This window comes from Patagioenas fasciata, chromosome 20 (assembly GCF_037038585.1).
Source record: "Patagioenas fasciata isolate bPatFas1 chromosome 20, bPatFas1.hap1, whole genome shotgun sequence".
Taxonomy (NCBI): Eukaryota; Metazoa; Chordata; class Aves; order Columbiformes; family Columbidae; genus Patagioenas; species Patagioenas fasciata.
This window is the reverse complement of record NC_092539.1, coordinates 6,897,466-6,917,629: the sequence shown is the minus strand read 5'-3', so window position 1 is coordinate 6,917,629 and position 20,164 is coordinate 6,897,466. Positions and strand designations below refer to the sequence as shown.

The window sequence follows — 20,164 nt, the reverse complement described above, 5'->3', positions numbered from 1 at the left end:
TGACTTTGAGGAGACCAAATCCATCTCCACAGCATAATCTCATCTCCCTCGTCTTGCGTTTGGCCCTGCCCAGCACTGGGCTGGCACATCCCCAGAGCACCCCGAGCTCATCCTGCCTGCCCAGCTCCTCACCAGGACAGAGAAGCCCCTTTGGGGTCTTTTGCTTCAGTTCTGGTGCCTTCAGAATAGCAGTGATTGGGAATCAGAGACTGGGTTAATCTGACCCTGTCACACATATCAGATGTGCAGCAGAAACAGCCCTCCAGTAAGTGTTACCACGACATTTGGGGAGGGTTGTTTTTTCTTCTTCTCTTTTTTATAGCAGACATCTGCAGCGGGAGAAGAGGGATAGAGAAGAGAGGAACGGGAAGGAACAGCAATTCTGACAGCCAGACCCCACTGACTCACAGCCCCCTCACCATCCCCAAACCCCAATTTGCTCAGGGTCAGACCAAAACCCCTCTCCACACACAGCCCCCTGGCACAGAGTTATCCCTGCACCGCGTTCTCACCAGGCTCCATGTTTCTTTATACACAGAATCACACTGACTTAACTTAAGGTGCAATTTTGCAGCCGCTTGCTAGGCAAACCGAGTTTCTTTCCTCGTGGTTTAAGTCAATTAGGAGCAGGTTGAAGCTGAAGTGAATTAAGGCTTTCAACCCCAAATACGAGCGCCTGCCGGGGGGAAAGCGGGGGGAAGGCAGCTCTGCACCACTTTTGGCTAATTCAGTGCAACTCAAGTGATATAAATCCGAGAACAGACAAGGCAGCATCCTTTCTCCCTCCTCCTCCTCCCTCTTCTCACGTCTTCTTCCCCCTCCTTGCTTCCTGCATCCTTCCCCATCCCCTCCCTGAAGACTTTTTCTCCTGCTGTTCTTCTCTTCCCCGCTTTCTCAGCCCCCTCCCGGTGCCCACATGTGCGAGGGGGCCGGGAAGCAGTTGGAGATCAAAATCCTGGCAGCACCGAAGCATCGGCCGTGCCGAGAGCCCGAGACGGCTCCGGAGCAAGGAGGCAAAGGAGCGGGATGAGCGAGAAGCGGGTGGTTTTGGGCGCGAGCAGAGGAGCTGCCTGCAGCCTGGGAAGCTCAAGGATGTAAAGTGTCAGGGGAGAGAGTCTGTTGTATAGAACCAAGCACGCACAGAGTCGCTGGGGTTTGTCCCCACGTAGACCTGCCTGTATCCAGGATCAGGGCAGGGAGAGCCTGTGTGTCCCAGCGGCTGCTCTGGTGGCACAGGGACAGCTCAGATGGCTCGAGGAGGGATGTGCTGTGTGGGCATCCCCTGTGGTATCCCTCACTTCTCTCTTGTCTTCCACAGGGAAACATCAAACAGTGCTTTTGAGCCCAATTTTAGGGTGTTTGGAAGCCTGTAAGGACTCCTGTTGACACAGGGAGGTGCATTAGCGTGAATGCCGCAGGGTGTTTTTAAAGTTAAGAAGCCCCTGAAGTACCAACTTCCTCTATGCCCCCCTAAAAGTCCTTAATCTCCCCAGTTAACATCTAGAAATAAAATGAGCAATGTTGAACTTCTCCTAGACCTCTTCTTGACTCAGTTGTCAAAGCCCCTGGAATAAGGATGGCTTCTGGTCCCACACCGCCATGGCAAGGGGTGTGGGCAGCCCCTATGCACACCAGAACCAGCTCCAGCTGCTGTTAGCGGCTTCCCTCGGCACTGGGAAGAGCACAGAGAGGATTAGGCAACTCCAAGCTTTGGCTTTTGGATGGTGTGGGGTTTCTTTGTTGATGCAGAGCGTCTGCATCCGTCCCCTGGAGCCGCGAGTGGGGTTTCCCCAGGAGGCTGGAGGAGGAGGATGGCAGCCCAGCCCCATGGAGCTGCTCAGGGGCTGTTTGGGGGATGCCAAAGCTCCATGCAAAGGCACCTGCCACGCTCTGGCTGCTACCAGGGACTCGCACATCACACAAACAACCTGCACGAAGAAAATGCTGCCATAGCGAAGTCACACATACCCTGCTCTGCACCACAAGCCGAGCTGCAAAATCCTCTTCCCTGGGTGCTCTCTGCTAAAGGGTAAAGACATGAGATATTTCCAGAGATCCCTGCTGCAGGTTGAGCCAGAAGCACTGTGCAGTTAGTCTCCGCGGTTCACGGCATTGGCTGCTGCCAGCAAAGAAAAGGAGGAATTGACGGGGAGAACAGAGCAAGCACAGCGAGGGGACGGTTAATTAGAAAAGCCGCCCGAGATGTGGGCCTGCCAGACAAACTTTGGGATGTCCCTCCGCACCTCATCAGTGCAAATGAAGCAGGAGGACCCAGGGAGACATCCTGGGCTCCCCGTTGGGTTTGTACCCGGGTAACTGGATGGCAAAGCTGGCTCCTGGCAGCCCCCGTGCCCACAGCATCCTCGGACCGTTGATGCAGCCACTTGGTCTCCACCAAAGCTCGGGCAAAGATGGGAGCTGCCACACGCCGAACCTGCTGTGCTTGTAAACAAATTGACTCCAAAATGAAACGTAGTATGGACAGACTTACGTAAAGGAGCCCACAGCCCACCACGAACATCTCTCCCCTCCTCACACACACCAACCTGCTGGGGACACGCAGCCCTGGGACCGCTGCCGTGGTCTCCGCAGGCACTAAATGCCTCAAAAATACCAAATCATTATTTTCTTCCTAAATACAGAAGCTTCTCAACACCTTCTGGTTGAGCACATGATGGCAAAGCAGGAGGACGCAGCCCTCAGGGTCTGTGCTCCTGTTCCAGAGACACAGGGGCTGGCACGGACACCCCGGGACCTGGGTGCAGGATTTCGGGAAGCTGCGGCTGCAACGCCGTGAGGCGAGCACGTGCTGAGTGTTGGGGAGGAAGGCTGGACATGGGGGCCAGGAAACCAGATCCCGTTCCTGCCTCTGTCCTCCGCTTCCCCTGTGACCTTGGACAAATTCCAAGAGCACCAGATTTTCAGGCAGCTTCTGCTCCCATTTGGACTTTCCCGAGCGGAGCCTGGCGTGGACGGAGGATGCTGAGCAGGCTGGAAAGCCAAAGTCTGGTCAGCACCTCAGTTCCTCACCCTTGTGAAGGGCATCACCAAGGCTGCCTTCCTGCCAGCCCATTTCCAGCCAGTTTTTCAGAGGTATTGGGGTGGGAAGGAGATGCTTCACATTTGTGCAGCTCTCTGGGAGTTGGGGGAAAGCCCTTCTCCTGCAGAACGGCTTGGGGGGTGTCCAGGAAGAGAAGCAATAAGGAAAACCCTCCTTCGAAACCAAACCAAAGCGTTGGGTTTTTGCACAGAGCCAGGACGGAGGGTGGATTCACAAGTCCTATTCTCTCAAGGGACACCAGACACACATTTAGGCACAGTAAAAATCTTCGGTGTTGAAACTCAGCGAGGCTTGAGAGGGACTTTGATGTTTCCCTGATGCTCTGGGGTGCCTGGAGCCCAAAACTGCCCCAAAAGTGGCAACATTTGTGCTTTAAATCACTGGTATGGACGCAAGGATTTTGGAAAAAAGCAGCAGCAGTGAGCACTGGATCTGCCGAGCCCCATCAGGCACGTGCTGTGCTGGGCTGGCCCTTGCTCCCTGTTTTGCTGTCCCCAGTAATTGTGTAGCTGTCACCCAGCCTTTTGGACCCTTTGGGGCAGGAGGGGCGAGCCAGCACCTCATCCTGCAGCATCAGCTCTGGCTGCTCCAGCCCTGACAGCAGCAGCGAGGAGGAATGGAAAAATACAGAAAGGATCTGAAGAAAGCTCCCTCGTAAAAGGGCTCGGACCACATTTTGGACCCTACTTCCCACCCTTGGTCCTTTGCCTTGACAGCTGCACCATGTATCCACAGGGAGAGAGCAGATCCGAGCTGCAAAGTTTAAAAAAAAAGGAAAAGAAAAAAGGAGAGAGAGAAAGCGAGCAAGCGAGAGAGTGTCTGACTACAGCCCTAAGGGCTGTCACAACAGATAAAACCTCAGCCAGGCTTCGCAGTTTGAGCTCCTGCACGCTAATGCACAGCAGAGCTAAAAATACCGACGTGTGGAAAAGCAGAGGCTGCTGTTGCTGCCTTTGGAGCTGATCGCGGGCTCCAGCTTCCCAAGCAGCCCCATGCAGGGCCACGGATTGGGCATTGCAGCCCCGGAGAGGGGCAGGGGCACCCCGGGGTCTCCCCAGCTCTGGGGCTGGTTCTGCCCACCCCGTGCCCGGCCAAGCCGTCTCACAGAAAGGGCTGGGTTGGGTTTGTGCTGACGTGAAGGAAAATATCTGGGCCATGCGCTTTCTGCTCCGCAGGCGCAGGGGATGGCAGCGGAGGGATGGAGCGGCCTTGGGGAGAGGGGCCGATGCGCGAAGGAAGGGGAGGATGGGGCCCGTGAGGAGGAGGAGGATGCAGCGACACTTGACGAAGTGGCAAAGAGGCAGAGCAGATCCAGAACGCCATCCCTGGGGCTGCAAAACCAGCAGCCTGGTGCTAATTGCCAAAGTCAGCCTCGTGCAAGACAGGAACGAGCTCGTGGCCGTGTTGCCACATCATCCCCTGATTTATCCAGCCTTCCCCCCTGCTGCAGCCGTTACCCTGTCTGAGATGGGGAACGGGAACGTACTTAACCATGCACTTAAATTCAAGCATGCACTTAAGGTCTGTTCTCTTCAATGGAGCTGAAGGACGTGCTCAGGGTTCAGCGTGTGATCAGCCGCTTGCAGCAAAGGTCAGTTCTCTGAATTGGGGTTTGCTGAGGGCCCCTTCTCCCAAAGCCAGGGAGGGCACCCGGGTGTCCCTGAGCTGTTAAATTCCCTCCTGCAAATTCAGACAAAGCCCACTGCTCCTGAGGACGACCGACCTCCGAAACACGGATTAACACCAGCCATGGAGCGCTCGTCACCAGGTTTGTGTTGTCTCTGTTGGACACGGAGCGGAGCAGCCGCCTGCCCAAAGCCCTCGGCTCTGCAGCCCGGGAAGGTCTCAGTCTAATTTTGGAAACCATCAGGATGATGAAGGCTTGGATGGTCTCCCTCAGCTCACAGCCAGGCTGCATCTCTCATGTGCTGTGCGTGCTCCTGCTTGGTACAACAGACACAACCATCTCAGGGTCACTTCACCCCAAGACCTAGAGCACACACTCAACATGGGAACACCAAAAATAGAGGCTCCAGTGTCCTGGTTAACACAGCCTGCACTGCCTTGCTACACCTTGCAGGGATCAAATCCTCGTCTGTTCATCAAAATCAGGAGAGAGGGTCACCCTCCCAACTCAGCACCCCCATACCACCCCCACATCACACCTCCCACATCAGCACTGACCCACCAGCCGAGTTCACAGCCCAATTACCCCCTGCAGCGCCCAAGTCCTTTTTCTACTCGCAATAACATTCAAGGCACCAGCGCAAAGTCCCCGTGGATCTGTTTCAAGCTGCATTATCAGCACATTTGGCATTTTCATCATGCTTAGGACACGATCCCCTACAAAAGGCCAATTTATCTTGAAAGCAAAGCCCTGCCTCGGAGGCTGCACTTTCCAGCAGGCAGCGGTTGTGCCAGTGCAGCCTTGGGGCAGGGTGGAGAGTCCTGCTGAACCCAACAGCACCCACCCTGCCCCGGGCAGGGGCACACGGCCAGCCCCGGCTACACTGATAACCCACATTTCCAGCACCTGAACTGGTTACTGTCACCATACCAGAGCAAGCCATGATAGTAGAGTGGTTCTTGAATAATAACTGTTACTCAGATTAATTAATTGATGTTACCACGTTGTGTTGAGGAATTAAAAGGAGGGAGAGGGTGAAGAAGGGGGCAAATCAGCAAGAAAAGTGCTACCTAAGCCCATAGAATGAACACCATGCAGGAAGAGTGGAGCAGGTTTTTATAGTAATTACAACATCAGTATTGATGGATTAGGCCAAGAACGCCAAATCCTGCCTTGGTCCAAACTCCTAAAGATGCTCTTAAGCTGGCACTGCCTGATGGTGCCCGGGCAGGCTCCTTTCGCACACTCCTGTCCCAAATTCATCCGGCCTCTTTGCCAGCTCCGGCCTCTTGAAATTCTGCACACTAATATAATCCTGACTAATTTACATCCCAAATGGGGAGTGAGTGGCAGCCGTTGCTATAGAAACCCTCTCCAGAGCCTGGGCTCCCGGCTGCAGCTCCGAGATGAGACTGGAAGGCAGGTGGGACCCCAGTCCCAATGGCACTAGGATGTCCCAGGGTGATCGGCTGGTCCTGCGTAGGGTGACCCTGGAGCTGCTGCCCAAGGTCCCACTGCAGCAGGGCTGGGTAGAGGATGCGGTGGCCACCACCACCACGAGTCCCAGGCGTCCTGCGTTCCTCCAGGCCCTGCCTTTTGCACCCTCCATCACTGAAGTGTCAAGCACACATGTCCCAGATACGCATTGGTGGAGTGAACGTGCTTCCCCCGCCATGGGTGTGTTCCTCCGGTCTTCTGGGGCCCAGGATCCAGCCCACAGCACAGATGCTCCTGAGTCAACCCAATTTTCCCTTGGCCAAGATGTCAAGCATGTGTGAAGGTTGCTCAGCAGAGACATCTCCCTCGTCTCCTACATATGTGTGGTGCCACGTGGGCACCACCAGTCTGGGGTCGCGGGTGGTGGGAGGCTCCTCGCCCATCACCTTGTCCTCAGGGACAGATGTCCCCATGGTACCTCAGGAGCTATTTATTCCTCCCTCCAGCCCTCAGCTGCCTGCTCCGTCACGCAGGGAAAAACTGACTCAGACCTTCCCAAGATAAGACGACCACATCTGCAGCTCAGCTCCCCAGGAATGCAATCAAAATAGCGACTGGCAGCCCAGGCGAGGACAGAGAGTTTTTCACTGCCGACTCCGACCCCCGACGGACCGTTGCCATGGAAAGCCGGCAGCCAGCAGCCCCAGCTGGGGTCCTGCTGAAGGATTTTCCCTGCTTGGCCTGAGGCGAGGGCAAGGGGGAGAAATGCCAGGGAAGAGTTTGCATCTGGTGGCGACAGCCCTCCCCTGCTAGCAGGTGTGGAGCTCACCTCCCTCTTGGCTGGAGCATCTCGAGATGGTTCGAGACCCAGCACTGGGCTCAGATGCTGCCAGGCAGTGTTTGAAGCCTGGTGCAGGAGCGTGGATAATAAACCTAATAAAACCAGCTCTGTACTGATGACAGAGGGACCAGGGAAGGGATAGACAGACATTAACCTAGAGAAGGGAAGGGATAGAGAGACAGTTGGAGACTGCACTGAGCTGGGCACTGCATGATGGTTTCTCGCCCCAATGGAGATGAGGTGGAAGGGGCCGGAGCTCGAAGCTGCCTGCGCACATCAGAGCCTGGCTCAGGCACCAGGAGATGTGCTGCCAGCACCCAGAGGAGCCGTCACCCCTCCCGCTGCCTCGCCGGGAGCTGGCAGGAGGGGACGGACAGCTGCTTCTCCATAATCATCGCTCCACCACTGACAACACGCTGGAGCTAATTTTCAGAAGACACCTTGGGAAGAAGAATGCATTTACAACAGCTGAAACACCAGGATGAGCATCTCCTTCCAGAGAACCAAAGATGTGCAGCAAAATAAAATGTCGCTTCTCGTTAACCCTTGCTTGTACCTAAACAAGCTGGTCAAATCCTGCCCACGTTCCCAGTCCTGTCGCTTTGCCGATTGTCTCAGTGAGAGGGGGAAAGTGACTGTCTGTTCAGAGACATCACTGATTGAAAACTGTCCCTGAAGGAGGGACATGCCCCAGTTTGAAGCCAAGATTTGCTCTCTCAGACGCCTGCTGAGGGCTGGGTTTCAGCGATCGCTGTTCCCGGCTCCGCTCAGCCGTTCCACGCATGTGTGGGACACACAGCAGCCGGGATGGGGGACGAGGTGCAAAATCCACCGGTTACAGCCCCCAGCCCTACTCTGGCTTTGCAAAGCATCCCTGGCCCAGGAGGGGAAAGGAGAGATGGACAAGGGGAAGGGCAGGGGAACACCACCTGCCTATTGATCTGATGATATGAAAAGGGTTTTTCTTCTGGTTCCTGAGCTGGAGACGGGAACCTATTGGATGAAAACCTCAGCTGTCCCGCTACCCTGGCTTCAGCCAGCTCAGGCTGCTGAGTAATTAGATGAGCATTAGCAGAAAGGCAGCTGGGAGGGGTCCGGCTCTCTGTACCCCGCGGTCGCCCGCTCGACAGGAACGTGCTGCTGTCAGAGGCACAGCTCAGCCGTCCCAGTGTCGTCCCAGCATCTCCTGCAGCCAGGCTGGACCGGCTGGGAACTGGGCAAGACCCTGGAGCCACTGGGACCCCAGACACCTCCATGCAATGCGAAAATTTTTCCCCCAAAATTTCCAGCAGCCACATGCGAAGCCCAGCGACGGGACAGGGTTTCCCCTTGCATCAGGTTTAGCTCAGTAACGACCCGGGAGCTGCAGAGGCTGGAGTGTGGAGCAGGCGTTTTTCCTGCCTGCATCCTATCTGGGAGAAATTACAACAAAGTTGTGAAGGATTTGCAGTTATTTTCACACTCCTTTTCCCAGATTAACACATGGATCCACTTTCTGTTCAGCAGCCTGAGAGCGTATTGTTTTGTCCCTGTCACAACCTCGCACTCCTGCATCCCAGAGCTTTCCAGAGCCCCACAGATGGGTATGGGATATCAGTAGGAACAGAGGAGCTCACGTTAATTAGCGTGCACTTCTTAATTGGACTGCAAGCTCCCCAGCAAGTCAGATAGTGTTTTACCTTCACTTTATGGACCTAGGAGGCAGCAGGAAGATCAAGGGACATGACCAAGGGTAGTCGGCAGGAAGGTGGCAGAGCAATGGAGACATGCCACAGCCCTCCCTGTCCCCGTTACCTGCACTGAACCCAGCAGTGCCATGACCTCTGTTTGCAAGGAATAATCGGAAGATCCCGTATTACCCGCTTGCATAAATCGGCCTTTCTCTGTTGTTATCAACCGAGCAACACAGATTCAAGGAAACCAGGTTAGATCCACGTTTATATTGGGATGCAACACTCACGGGTTAAGCAAAGCTCCCCCAACTGTCAGACTGATACCAAATCCCACCAGGGGAAAAACCCTGCCCAGATGGGGCTTTATGTCAAGGCTTTACCAGGGACACAGGGCAAGCTCTCATTACGTGTTGTAAAATAAACTTTGCAGCAGAGCCAGGGTGCAGCTGTTTCAGCTGCTTTCAGCAGAAAACATTATCTGAGGAGCAGATAAACCCAGTTCAGCCGTACCTGGGGCTCCCCAGCAGCGTCAGCACTCAGCTGGCTGCTATCAGCACATCTGCAACGCACCCGTGCCGGAGCAAACTTCTGCCTGCTGCTTTGGAGGGAGGAAGCCAGAGCCTTTGCATTGTCCTTCTGCAGTGCTCTGGCTGGACTGGTCTGAACTGGCGGCGGTGGGACCAGGGACACATGGCACTGGTTTCTCACCCTGTCACTTTTTTGTCCTGGGTTGGGTGAAGGTGCAACCCACAGCCAGGTTCTCCAGGGCCAGAAACCAGGAGGGATGAGGGAGCAGAGTGTTGGTTTATGTCTCCTCCTCGCTCTCTTACTGTTCATCATCGCTCTCTGGGGATACTGCATCTGCCCAAGGAGAGGTGTTGCTGAGATGCACAACCCACCGTGGGAAGATGCTGTGCCCAGCTCTGGAACCTCCACAAGGTCCAACAAGCTCCAGCCAGACATGAGTTGTGCACCGCCAGGTCCGGAACCCATGCATCCAGCTCAGAAAACAGGTTGACCCATATCTGTGAGAAATAAAGGGAATTTGGGAGTGTGGAGACAAAGCATCAGTGGAGATGGGCAACACCAAACCTGTCAGCTCTGTGAAGTGCTGGGATGCCTGGTGTTGGCTCTGGGCTTCTCTCCTTCAGACAAGTCCAAAGGATAAGTTTTCCCTGACATTTCACAAGACCCAGCGCAGCAGCCCGCACACACGACACACTTCGACCGCTGAGCCCCACCGCCACGCACACGAGCACCAGAAAGCTCGCACTTGCAAAGCATCGAGCACGTCCCACTGAGCAAAGACAGAGCAAGAGCTGCAGGGAGGACGGTGCCTACACCTCCACGCAGGCAACCCATCGGATCCAAGCAACCCGTCGGATCCAAGCAACAGTCCACAAGCAGAGCGAGAGCTCCAGGCGCCAGCGTTCCCCTCCGGCTCCCAGCATGACTCACACTGGTTGCCATGAAGAAGTCAACATTTGCATGCAGCTACCCCACGGTGGAATGAGAAGCTCCCTCAGCTATTTGCCGACTCTCTGGGGGAGGACAGCAAGCGGTGGGACCTCAGAGGCCAGCGTGGTACCAGATGGCAAAGTCTGGCATTTCCACAGGTATCTTCAGGCTTCCACTGACACGGTCTGTATGTGCAGCCCGCCCCGGGCGATGCTCCCTGCAGATGAGATGTTCAAAAGAGAGAAGGGAGCTGGGCATGCAGCTCCCATTGGATTTAGTTTTCTTTCACTTTCTTTAAACTCCCACCCTCGCCAAGCACCGTGCAGAATTCGCTACCCGCGGAGCGATCGATGCCGGCGAGGGAGAAGTGGGTGCAGGTTCGCACCCATTCAGCACACACTGCTCAGCACCAAGCGAACACAAGCACACAGACCCAAAGCTGAGCTCTAGCAATACCAAAACCCAACATATCCCCGGGCATTTTCCCCCACCAAGATGTTCTCCCGAGCGATGCCCCCACCCCACAGCGGGCAGCAGCTCCCGCAGGCGTGTGAAAAGCCCCAGCTTGGGAGAGAGGAGGGTAATTATATGCCAGGGGAGCAGCTGATTCAAACCCTTCCTGACCCCAGGCTGAAGAGTTCTCCTGATCGATCACGAAGATGCTCTTTCATTTTCCTCAAGCATTTCGCTGACGGATGGAAAAATCAATGCCCCACAGAGGAGTCTGGAGGGGGGTGGAGCAAGGGGAAGAAAGGGAGAGAAAGAAAGGGGGAATGGAAAGGAGGAGAAGGGAGAGAGGAGTGCGCTGGGGGAGGCAGGGGCTCCTGGAGGGGGTGGTGGGAAGGCGGGTGGGCTGGCGGCACCTACAGCCATCATCTGCCCCAGGGGTTTGGGATCTGCCCCCCGCATGGAGGACCGAGGGCAGAGCAAGGCTTGTCCCAGCTACACACCACCTCAGAGCCCCCACCGGGCTGGCGCCGCCCCACGCCGAGCACTCTGCAGCGCCCATGGAGACCCCCAATTGCTGGTTTCCACGGAAACACCTCCCAGTTCCCCACACAGAGACCCACAGTCAGATGTGGGGGATGAAACCCTCAAGGTCCACAAGGCTTTTGGGTGAAAATTCCCCATTACCTTGTTTTTCATGAAAACTGCCCTGCTGAGCTCCCCCAGCTCTGACTCACTACATGGGTTCAGTCCAAGCACCATCTTGGGGTCCCATCCTGCCCACGCAGCTCTGCGAGGTGCCCCGGGCTGGGACAGGGATCCCTAGAGCCACCAGACCCTGCGAATCCAGCATCTTGCCAGTCCTGTTGGACAGAGACCCTGCCAAATGGGACTGCATCCCTTCACGAGATAAAAACCTTCACTAAAGACCAAGCTGAGACCCACACAACTCATTCAACTCCTTGTTTTCGGACTGCTGCGGTTTTCAGAGAGGTGGTCGAGCCTCTCTGTTTGCACTCGCTGACACCAGCCGCTGGAAAAGTCACCCGCGGATGTCCCCTTGGGTCAGGGGAATGCCAGGGCCGTGCTGCATGCAGATGAAGTGGCAGCTTGCCTCCAACAGTTGGGGTTTTCCAGTGTTTTCTTCCCCACGTCCTATTAATAATTAACACAACTGCAATGAGACCGGCTTTTAAGAGGCTGCACTGCCATGGGCTACGTTAAAAGTCCCTCTTCCGGGAGCAAAGGTTTGTCTGTTACCACCGGAAACTGGGGACACTTCAGTCTCAGCCATGGATGCCAGAGTTTGGGGTTCAGGGTGGTATCTGCCTACTGGTGCACAACCCCATCCCCTGGCACATGTGAAACTGCGAGTGAGCAAAGCCAAAGCAGCCCATTTTAGGTCACTTTTGCGGGTGTTTTTCAGGATCTCCCTTTCCAAAGGACAAGGGGCTCCTTCCACATCACTGCATCTCCCAGCTATCTGGCTGACCATGCCATGCCAGGCTGGGGATGATGCTCTGTACCACCTGGGAAGGGAGAACAGGGTTCAAGCCATCCCCTACGCCTAGGACAAACCGTCCCCAAAGCCTAGGATTCAGATCAAGCCACCTCCACACCTCCAAACATGCTGCTCCAGAGAAACGCAAACAGAAAACATGGGATGCGATAGAAGCAAAACCCTCAGCCTGACCAGCCCCGTCTCCCAGTAATTGCTTTGTCCCCGCTGGGCTGGGGCCCCGTTACCCCCCGGCCCCACGCGGAGCGGCCGCACCGGCCGGGCTGGTTGGGGCGGCCGTGGCGCTGCAGGAGGCAGGGGGGGCCGGCAGCAGCCCCGGCAATAAACAGCTTCCACATGCTGCCGCGTTGCCTAACCAGCACTCCCCGCCCCGACATACCAGCACACTTATTCATCGGCGTGCCGAGGACCGAAACAGCATCCAGGGCGTGTGGTCCTGGGTGCTGCGGTGCCTGTGAGCTGCAGCCCCTCCTGGGATGAGGTCCCCGGGGGGCGGGTGGTGCGCGGTGCCCATGCCGAGGCTGTGCCGCGGCTCCAGGGGTGCTGCGGGACCCCCAGGTTGGCAAACACCAGCCCTAAGTGTGGACATCAGTGCTGCAATCCCCCTTGATCCTCCTTTTCATTGGAGCCCCAGTTTTCCTCCTTATCCCACACTGTCCACGTCCCCCCCAGACCACAGTGCCGTGCTTCTCCTGCAGTGAGGACCAGATCAAACCCACCAGGCTCAAACTCACATCAGCTTTTCCCCACCCCCCCAGCAACAATGCCCTGACCCCCCTTGTCTTCTGTATGAGAAAACCTCTTCAATTAAGGGTTGGAAAAGAGTCTGAGCCCCCAGCCATGTGGCAGAGGGGGGTCAGAGTTCTACAGAGCCTGCAGCCACAGGGACGTCAGGGACACAGGGCCCAACAGGATCCCATTGCTGTCCCACCCCATTTGGGACATCCGGGGATGGGACAATCCCATCCTGGCAGCCTCTGGCAACGATAAACCCCCTCGGAAGGCAGAACTCTGGCTCGCCGGCATCCTGGTGGGTTTACGAGATTTTTAGCAGCACCAGGAACAGTCCCCAGATTAGAGCTATAGGCTTCAAAAGGAGCTGCCGAGCGCGAGAGCCGAGGGCTGGAGCCGCTGCGGCTGCGAAGGGAGTGCTGCACATTATAAATAGCTGCTTCACTGGCAGCACATCTGTTTCAGGCAGCGGCTCGGGAAGGCTGTGCGTGTTCTGGTTTGGCTATTTTGGGGGGGAAGAGATTTGAAACTCGCTGGTTATTACTATTGTTCACCCAAGAGATGTGAATGATACCCGTTTCTCCTGTGCCTTTTCAAATAGAAAGCAAAAGGAGGCGAGATTAAAAGCACGCTGTGGAGTGGGGTTCCCTAGGAGTTGCAGCTCTTGCTGGGAAATGGTACGAGCACCCCAGTGACATCTGGATTGATGGGTGGTGGCACTAAACAAGGCTGGCCAGGGCACGGGGACAGCACAGCCCTTGTCTCTGCTGAGCCACGAGCCACCCTCCAGCCTTGGGAAGCCATAGAGGGGTAAGGAGACAGGCAGCTCCCCAAAATGCCATGGGCACATCCGCAACCACCAGACAGGACAGCCTTGTCCCCACGCTGATGTCACCACCTCCCCCCATGGCTCTGGCCTCTCCCTGCACTGGAGGAGATGCAGGACCCTGCCTGGGACACACTTCGGTGCAGAGGAGCGACAGGGGGTGGTGGGATGAAGGCCACGGCCCCAGGGCTGCTCCAGCACCACCAAGACAGGGGACAGAGATGTCGCAAACCCAGCTGCCCCAACCCTTGAAGGGCCAACATCCCGCGAGAGCCCGCGTGTGCCGGCGAGGTGTGTGGCATTGCCAGACCGAGCATGCCAGGGGCAAGCGGAGGAGGATGAGGAGGCGTCCAAGGTGCGTCGGGGCAGCCCCGCGGTGCTCAGCGCAGCCCGAGCGCTCCCGTACAGCCCGGCCACAGCTCATTAATCACCCGGCACGGCGGCGGGATGGAGGCCCTCGCCAACCGCCGCCAATCCCCGCGCTGTTACCACAGAAACAACCCTTACCCTGCACAGGCTTCAAAGGGTTTTGTGCGTGTGCCTGTGTGTGCTGCTCCATCTCCCCCCTCCCGTTGTTGTTTTTTGTGTGTCTGCACGAGAAAGAGGGGTTTTTTTTGTTGTGTTTTCTTTCTTTTTATTTCTCCCCTCTTCCCCGGGAAGCTCTTGGCACCAGCGCTTGGATCATGTGAAAAGCGAGCGCAGGAGAGACGGACAGACAGACGGAGCGAAGGAGAACCGGGAGAACAGCCGTGATAGCCACAAGGCTGGGGGGCTTTGGAAAGGAGAAGGGGGGGGTGGGCGCGAAGGCGGCTGTGGTGCTAACAAGTCAAAAATAAATATTTATACGAGGAGAGTTTTAAAACCCTATTTTGCATCATTATAATAAATTATTCATCTGCCTGTTTCTCCCCGCCCGCCTCTCCTGTGAAGGGGATGGTGCTGCAGGGGTGGAGGTGGTCACGGCTGACCAGGACCCCCCAGCACCCTGGGAGAGGAGGACGGGAGGTTTGGGAGGGAAGCAGGGACTCGGCACAGACGCAGCCAGACCCCGACACAACCGGTGCCAGATGGGGAAGGGCTGGGAGAGCTGGGTGTTGGGAGCAGCCGGTTGAAGGTGCCCAGGGGACAAGCGACCCCCGGTCAGAAACAACACGGCTGCTCTCGTGCTGTATGCTGGTTTTGGATGGAGACCTCTGTGACTCCCGGTTCCCAAAGCAAAAAATTGTTTTGGCAAAGACACCAGTTTCCAGCAGGCTGGCTGATGCCCTGCAGTGTCCTTCTGAGGAGGTGGGGATGGGGAGCTCTGCAAGGAGCCCCGTTCCCCTGGCTCCCCCACTGCCCCGGTGCACGCACCGAGGGCAGGAACACACGTACAGGTAGCAATGCAGCTGAAGAACCTTGGTTCTTCCAACTGGAAATCCCACCACACCAGCTGGGACAACACCTCCAGGAGCCACCCTCACCTTCACATCCCCGCACACAGGACACAGCCCTCTGCAAAGCTGGCAGCAGTTTCCCATAGAGAGCCTGGAACAACTCCTCCGAGGTTGCCCCCAGACTCAGTTCTGACCCTTCTGGGTACAGCAAAGCGTATATTTTGGTCAGTATTGCACGTCCTGGTGCTCTGATTGCAGCTGCCATTACCTCCACCAGCATACAAGGTTTGAAAAGAGCCACCAAGCACAAAGGAAAGGTTTGGGGAGGAGAGGCTTGCTGTGAATATTTCCAGGCTTGCTGCAATTGTGTTTGCCAGAACTGCTGCAATGGAGACAAAAAGCAAGGAGAGAGAAAGGCACGAGCCTGGCTGAGCAAGCCACAAAAAGCCCCTTGCCTAGCTGGAGGCTTCCAGCATATGGAAGGGGAGGTGAGAAGGCTGGAAAGGATGAAAGATGATCTTCTGGATCCCCCCGCTAACCCCTCGACTCCCGTTCAGCCTCTCCTGGCAGCTGCTCGTCTGACCTGCCCCTCTTGCAGCTCCCCAGCAGCTTCTCTGGGGCTTCACCCCCAGGATATCCGAACATCAAACCTAAATCTCCCTTGTGCTACAGTTTAAGCCCGTAATTTCTTGTCCTACCCACCACAGGACACGGAGAATCGTTTATTCCTATCCTGTTTGTAGCAGCTCCTGACATATTTTTGAAGGCTGTTATCACATTTCACCTTCAGTCTTAGACCTTTTTCATGAAAGATGGAACAGAAACACAGGTTTATGATGGGGAGGAAGGACAGAATAACAAAGAGGTTTTTCTGGATCATACATGGAAAGCAGGGAGCCAAGGAACGAGCAAGGCCTGTAACACCAAGAAGAAGCTTAAGTGCCACCAGCCAAGTTCAGGACATGATGGGAGATGCTGGAGACACAGCTCAGCAGAGAGGAAAAGTGATGACACGAGGGTTGTAGTGACACGGTGCAGAGCACTGGGACAAAATGGGCCCCGGGTTCCCACGCAGGGTGACGTGGCAGTGCCACAGTGCAAGCGGGAAGAGGATCCAGCTGGCTTTGCTTTCGCTGGTACCATTAGTTATAGCCGGTAATGTGACAACTTAGTCCTAAGGTCCTTTAAGGTGCAACGGAGAGACATGAACAACAGGCACCCAACAGCACGATCCAATATGCTTATTGTGCCTTTGCATGGCCGCACGTGCCAAAAGTGCTTAGAAGAAGGAGATAATCTAATTTGATAAGGGAGAGGGTAGAGGAATAACACGGTGGGCACAGATATCAGGAGCAGAAAACAAAGGAGAGACTGCGGCAGGCATCTGCTACAGACCCCCAGGACTCGAGGAGAGAAGGAAAGAACAAAAAGATTCCTGAACCAACTATCAAAGAGCTCGCGAACACAGGATACTTGTACTCAGGGGGCACTTTAACCACCCAGACATCTGTTGGGCGACAAACACATCAAAACGTAGTCAGAACGGTTTCTTCGTTACGTGGAGGACAATTTACAGATGAAGGAACTAGAAAGGCTCCACAAATCCACTTGCCAATAAAAAGACACCGCTAAAAAAACAACTGTAATAAGGGAAGTTTGGAGCCTGTGATCACAAGTGACACAAACCCACCGGAGCGAGGACGCGGCAGCACGAGATATTTACTTCTCAGCAAGAAGAAATATTTACTTCTCACAAACAAGGGGAACTAAGGGACGGGGAAGAGCAGCAGAGCTCTGTGTGCGGCTCTGCACTTGCCCCTCCAACAAGGCGGCTGTCGGTGCGGGATGGATAAACCTCCCAAATGTGCCGGAATGAAAAGAAGCAGAAGGACCAGCATCAAAAGCAGGTAAAACCGTGGACTGTGGACCCAGCAGCAGCTACAGCACATCTCAAAACTGCCAAAATCAGGCTTTTTCCCAGAGCACCGAGCAGATAACGCAGGAGCAGGCACCCTGCAAGAGCTCATTCCCAAACAGCCAGACTTTCCGTGCCTGTTGCGTGAATAAAACCAGCTCTTGCACATCCCCCCAGGAGCTGAGCGCTTCCAAACACCCCTCTTGAACATCACCCCTTGTGCCGAAAGCACAAAGGTCTGAGTTTTACGGAGCAGAGCCCCAGCGCAAGGTCTGTGCGCTGCCGTGGCTCCGGAGGCAGGAACACAGCTGCGATATCGCGTGGAAAGGGGTTTCACAACGTCCAGCGCTACAGACACAAAAACACTCTTGCAAAACTTGGAGATGCAAAAGTAAACACATCTGACAAGCCCGTACCGCAGCAGAGGGGCTTTCCCAGCACGCAAAGCCCTTTGGCTTCTACAAAGGAAAGTAAGTTTGTCTATGAATTCCGGGAAGAGTTTGGAAAAGATCTGGCTTCAGCCGTGTTGTGTGTGCTCCAGGGAGAGCCCCGGCCTGGGGGGCAGAGCAGCAGGAGGCTGCTCATGGGTACCCCCCAGCCCCAAATCTGCATCCCCAGCACCCACAGCAGTGCGGTGAATTGAGGCTTTGGTGCTCTATAGCGGGGTTCAAATCTAGCCAGGTTTTAAAGGGGGTTTATGTTTAAAGACTAAAAAAAGGAGTGACATGAAGTGCCTAAAATACACCTGAAAATCTGGCTCTTTGGCCCTGAAAAGACCTAAATTTCACTGAAGGGGGTAGGATGCAGCATGAGCCTTCGTTTCCCGTTTGGAATCACCCGGGTGATGAAGGGACGTGTCATCCCCTGCTTCCCACACCAGGAGCCACAACCTCTTCAGCCTTTGCGGTTACCTCCGAGCAGGTGCAAAACTGGAGATCTGCAACTTCAAACAGGGTAACTTCAAAAAATACCATCACTGGGGACAGGAAAAGCTCCCCTACTTCTGACCACCTTTCTAAAGGTGTTCCCCGCATTTCGGCCTTAGCTGGAGCACATAGTTTTGAATTTTATTTATACAGAAGTAGCTCTGGGTATACAAGTGTCCAGGTTTTGTGGGTGTTGGTTTGGAAGTGCTTTGGAAAAATATAGCTATTTTAAAGAGAAGGGAAATAAAGTAGCAGCAAGCATAGACTGCCCCTTTGCAGGGAACAACTCTTGCTCCTTATTTATTAAAAGAAAAAAACCCAGTGTGGTTTTCCAGGCCTGAAACCCTGACTTCACTTACGACACGTGTCTATTTATCAGGAGAAAAGCTGAATATTTCTGCTATCACGAGATTATTGCCAGTGCTTGGATTTTTCCCTAACCTCCAGCTAACAATCCTGAGCTCTGGAAATGGAACGGCATACAAAACACGCTCCCCGACTCCAGAGTTGGAGCCTCCCCCCCTTTCTCCCAATAAACAATTTTGCATATATTTAAACCTCCTTCCTCTGGTTGCCCCAAGTCCTCCACCCTCCCCAGCAAAGAAATTACGAAAATCCGTCATTTCTCTCTTTTTCCCTTGCACCTCCATCTATCAGCGTTTCAAAGGCAGTCTCCTCGAATGCAGAGCGGAGCAGGAGATGGGCAGCGGTAATGGGAATGTGCTCCTGACTGTGCAAACCCACACAGAGAGTGAGGACAGGAGAGACTGCATTTGCATACATATTAAACGAGAGCAGTAAAAAATGCAGACGTGCAAACCATTTGGACATGGCTCGCCTCGGCGATGCACCCTGCAAGGGAATCAATCTTCTGCGTTCTTAAAGGGAAAAAGCTGTTACGGAGCAAAAAAAGCGAAGGCAGAGCGATGTCCGCTTGCAAACACGGTCAAGGTTGCTGTGCAAAGGCTGCTGCGTAGTGGGGGTGAGACTCCCCCTCCATGGGAGTTTCCACCTCCTGCCCCTTCAGCCTTTGGTCCTCCCACCGTGACCAAGGGGAGGAGAACTGGTGGGATCCCCTTCCCCAGCCAAGCTCCTGGCTCCCTGCTTTAGCTGCAGCAAAATGTTCTCACATAGACCAAGGCCTCAGGTGAGGGAAGCACAGAGACCTCCCTGAAGTAGCCTGAGCTCTACAGAAGAAATAAGTGACACCTGGATGTCCTGAAGAAGCTCAACCTCTGCATCCCAGCACCTTCACCAACTGAACTGTCACACTCTGCTTTGGCCCTGGGTGGCATCCCAGTTTTGATGAGCTCCAGAAAGCAAGGCAAGGAGCCTGGAGAGTGTGACTCCCCAAAATGGCTTTGATCTGAAGTCTTGAGGAGTCTCTTTGCTTGGCCTCATGGAGCTTTGCATCCAGCCTTCCACACACGGGCTGACTGCACCCACAGGGCACGACACCATCGCACACGCAAGTATCTCCCACCCTCAGGATCTACCTGGCCCTGGAAAGACCGAACACCACCTCACCCCCACTTGTCTCAATGTCCTGGTTAAAGACGTTCCTAAGATAGGTTGTTATACACCAGACAACAAGTACGTACAGTGGAGCTTATAGAGCAGATCACTCCTAGGTGCCTGCAAGGGTACGGATCTAACGAGGCAAATCACGCAGGCAAACCTACCGATTTCAAAGTCTGCAGGTTCAGATGCATAAAAAGTGCAAAATCAGTAACTTTTATATTGCCACTCAAGGAACCACAAAGATAAAAGCAATATTCTGGGAGTGAAGATACCATGAATATATCTCATCTGCACTTATAAGGGATATTGGGGACCAACGGCTTGATTCTGCGTTAGCCTTGTTCAAATGAGTTAATTTACATTCCCTGCCAGCTGAAAACAGGCTGTCAACATATTTACTTGTGTCAAGGTTTCACTTCCCCACCACAGCACTAAAAACCATTAGGTGTGTGTGGAGATTAGAGATGGGCAGCAGACAGGTCCAGGACCAGAAGGATCGGTGGGGATGGGGTCCAGTGCGGACACCTCAGTATGCTCCAAGCCAGCAAAGCATAAAAGCCCTGCTGGGAGACACACCAGGATGCATCAGCAGTGGATGTTTAGCACCACGTCCTCCCAGAATCGCCTGTAGCTCAGAGGACACCAAGGGGAACATGCTGCCAGCATCTGCCTGTCTTCAGTGGACCTGCCCTCCGCCACCCATAGGCACCACTTCTTCCAGGTCCACCAAGCAGCGAGTCAGTGTTTAACTGTCTTCTGCTTCTCTACCACCTGCCAAACAGGGCAGTTTTGGGGTGGGAAGACA

The 20,164-nt window shown here is 54.8% G+C and overlaps 1 long non-coding RNA gene across 6 annotated transcripts in view; it reads right to left on the bottom strand.

The window, feature by feature from the left end:
• The window catches only part of LOC136110590 (uncharacterized), a 102,671-nt gene that overhangs the window by 38,566 nt on the left and 43,941 nt on the right, over positions 1–20,164 (bottom strand). Inside the window, exon 1 of one of the 6 annotated variants that reach the window (XR_011742008.1) lies at positions 14,129–14,206. The exons of 4 other annotated variants lie outside the window; for them this stretch is intronic. This is a non-coding gene — a long non-coding RNA (uncharacterized lncRNA). Of the gene's footprint in view, positions 1–12,442; positions 12,715–14,128; positions 14,207–20,164 lie in introns of those variants that run through there. One more of the 6 variants, XR_011742009.1, reaches the window with a different exon arrangement.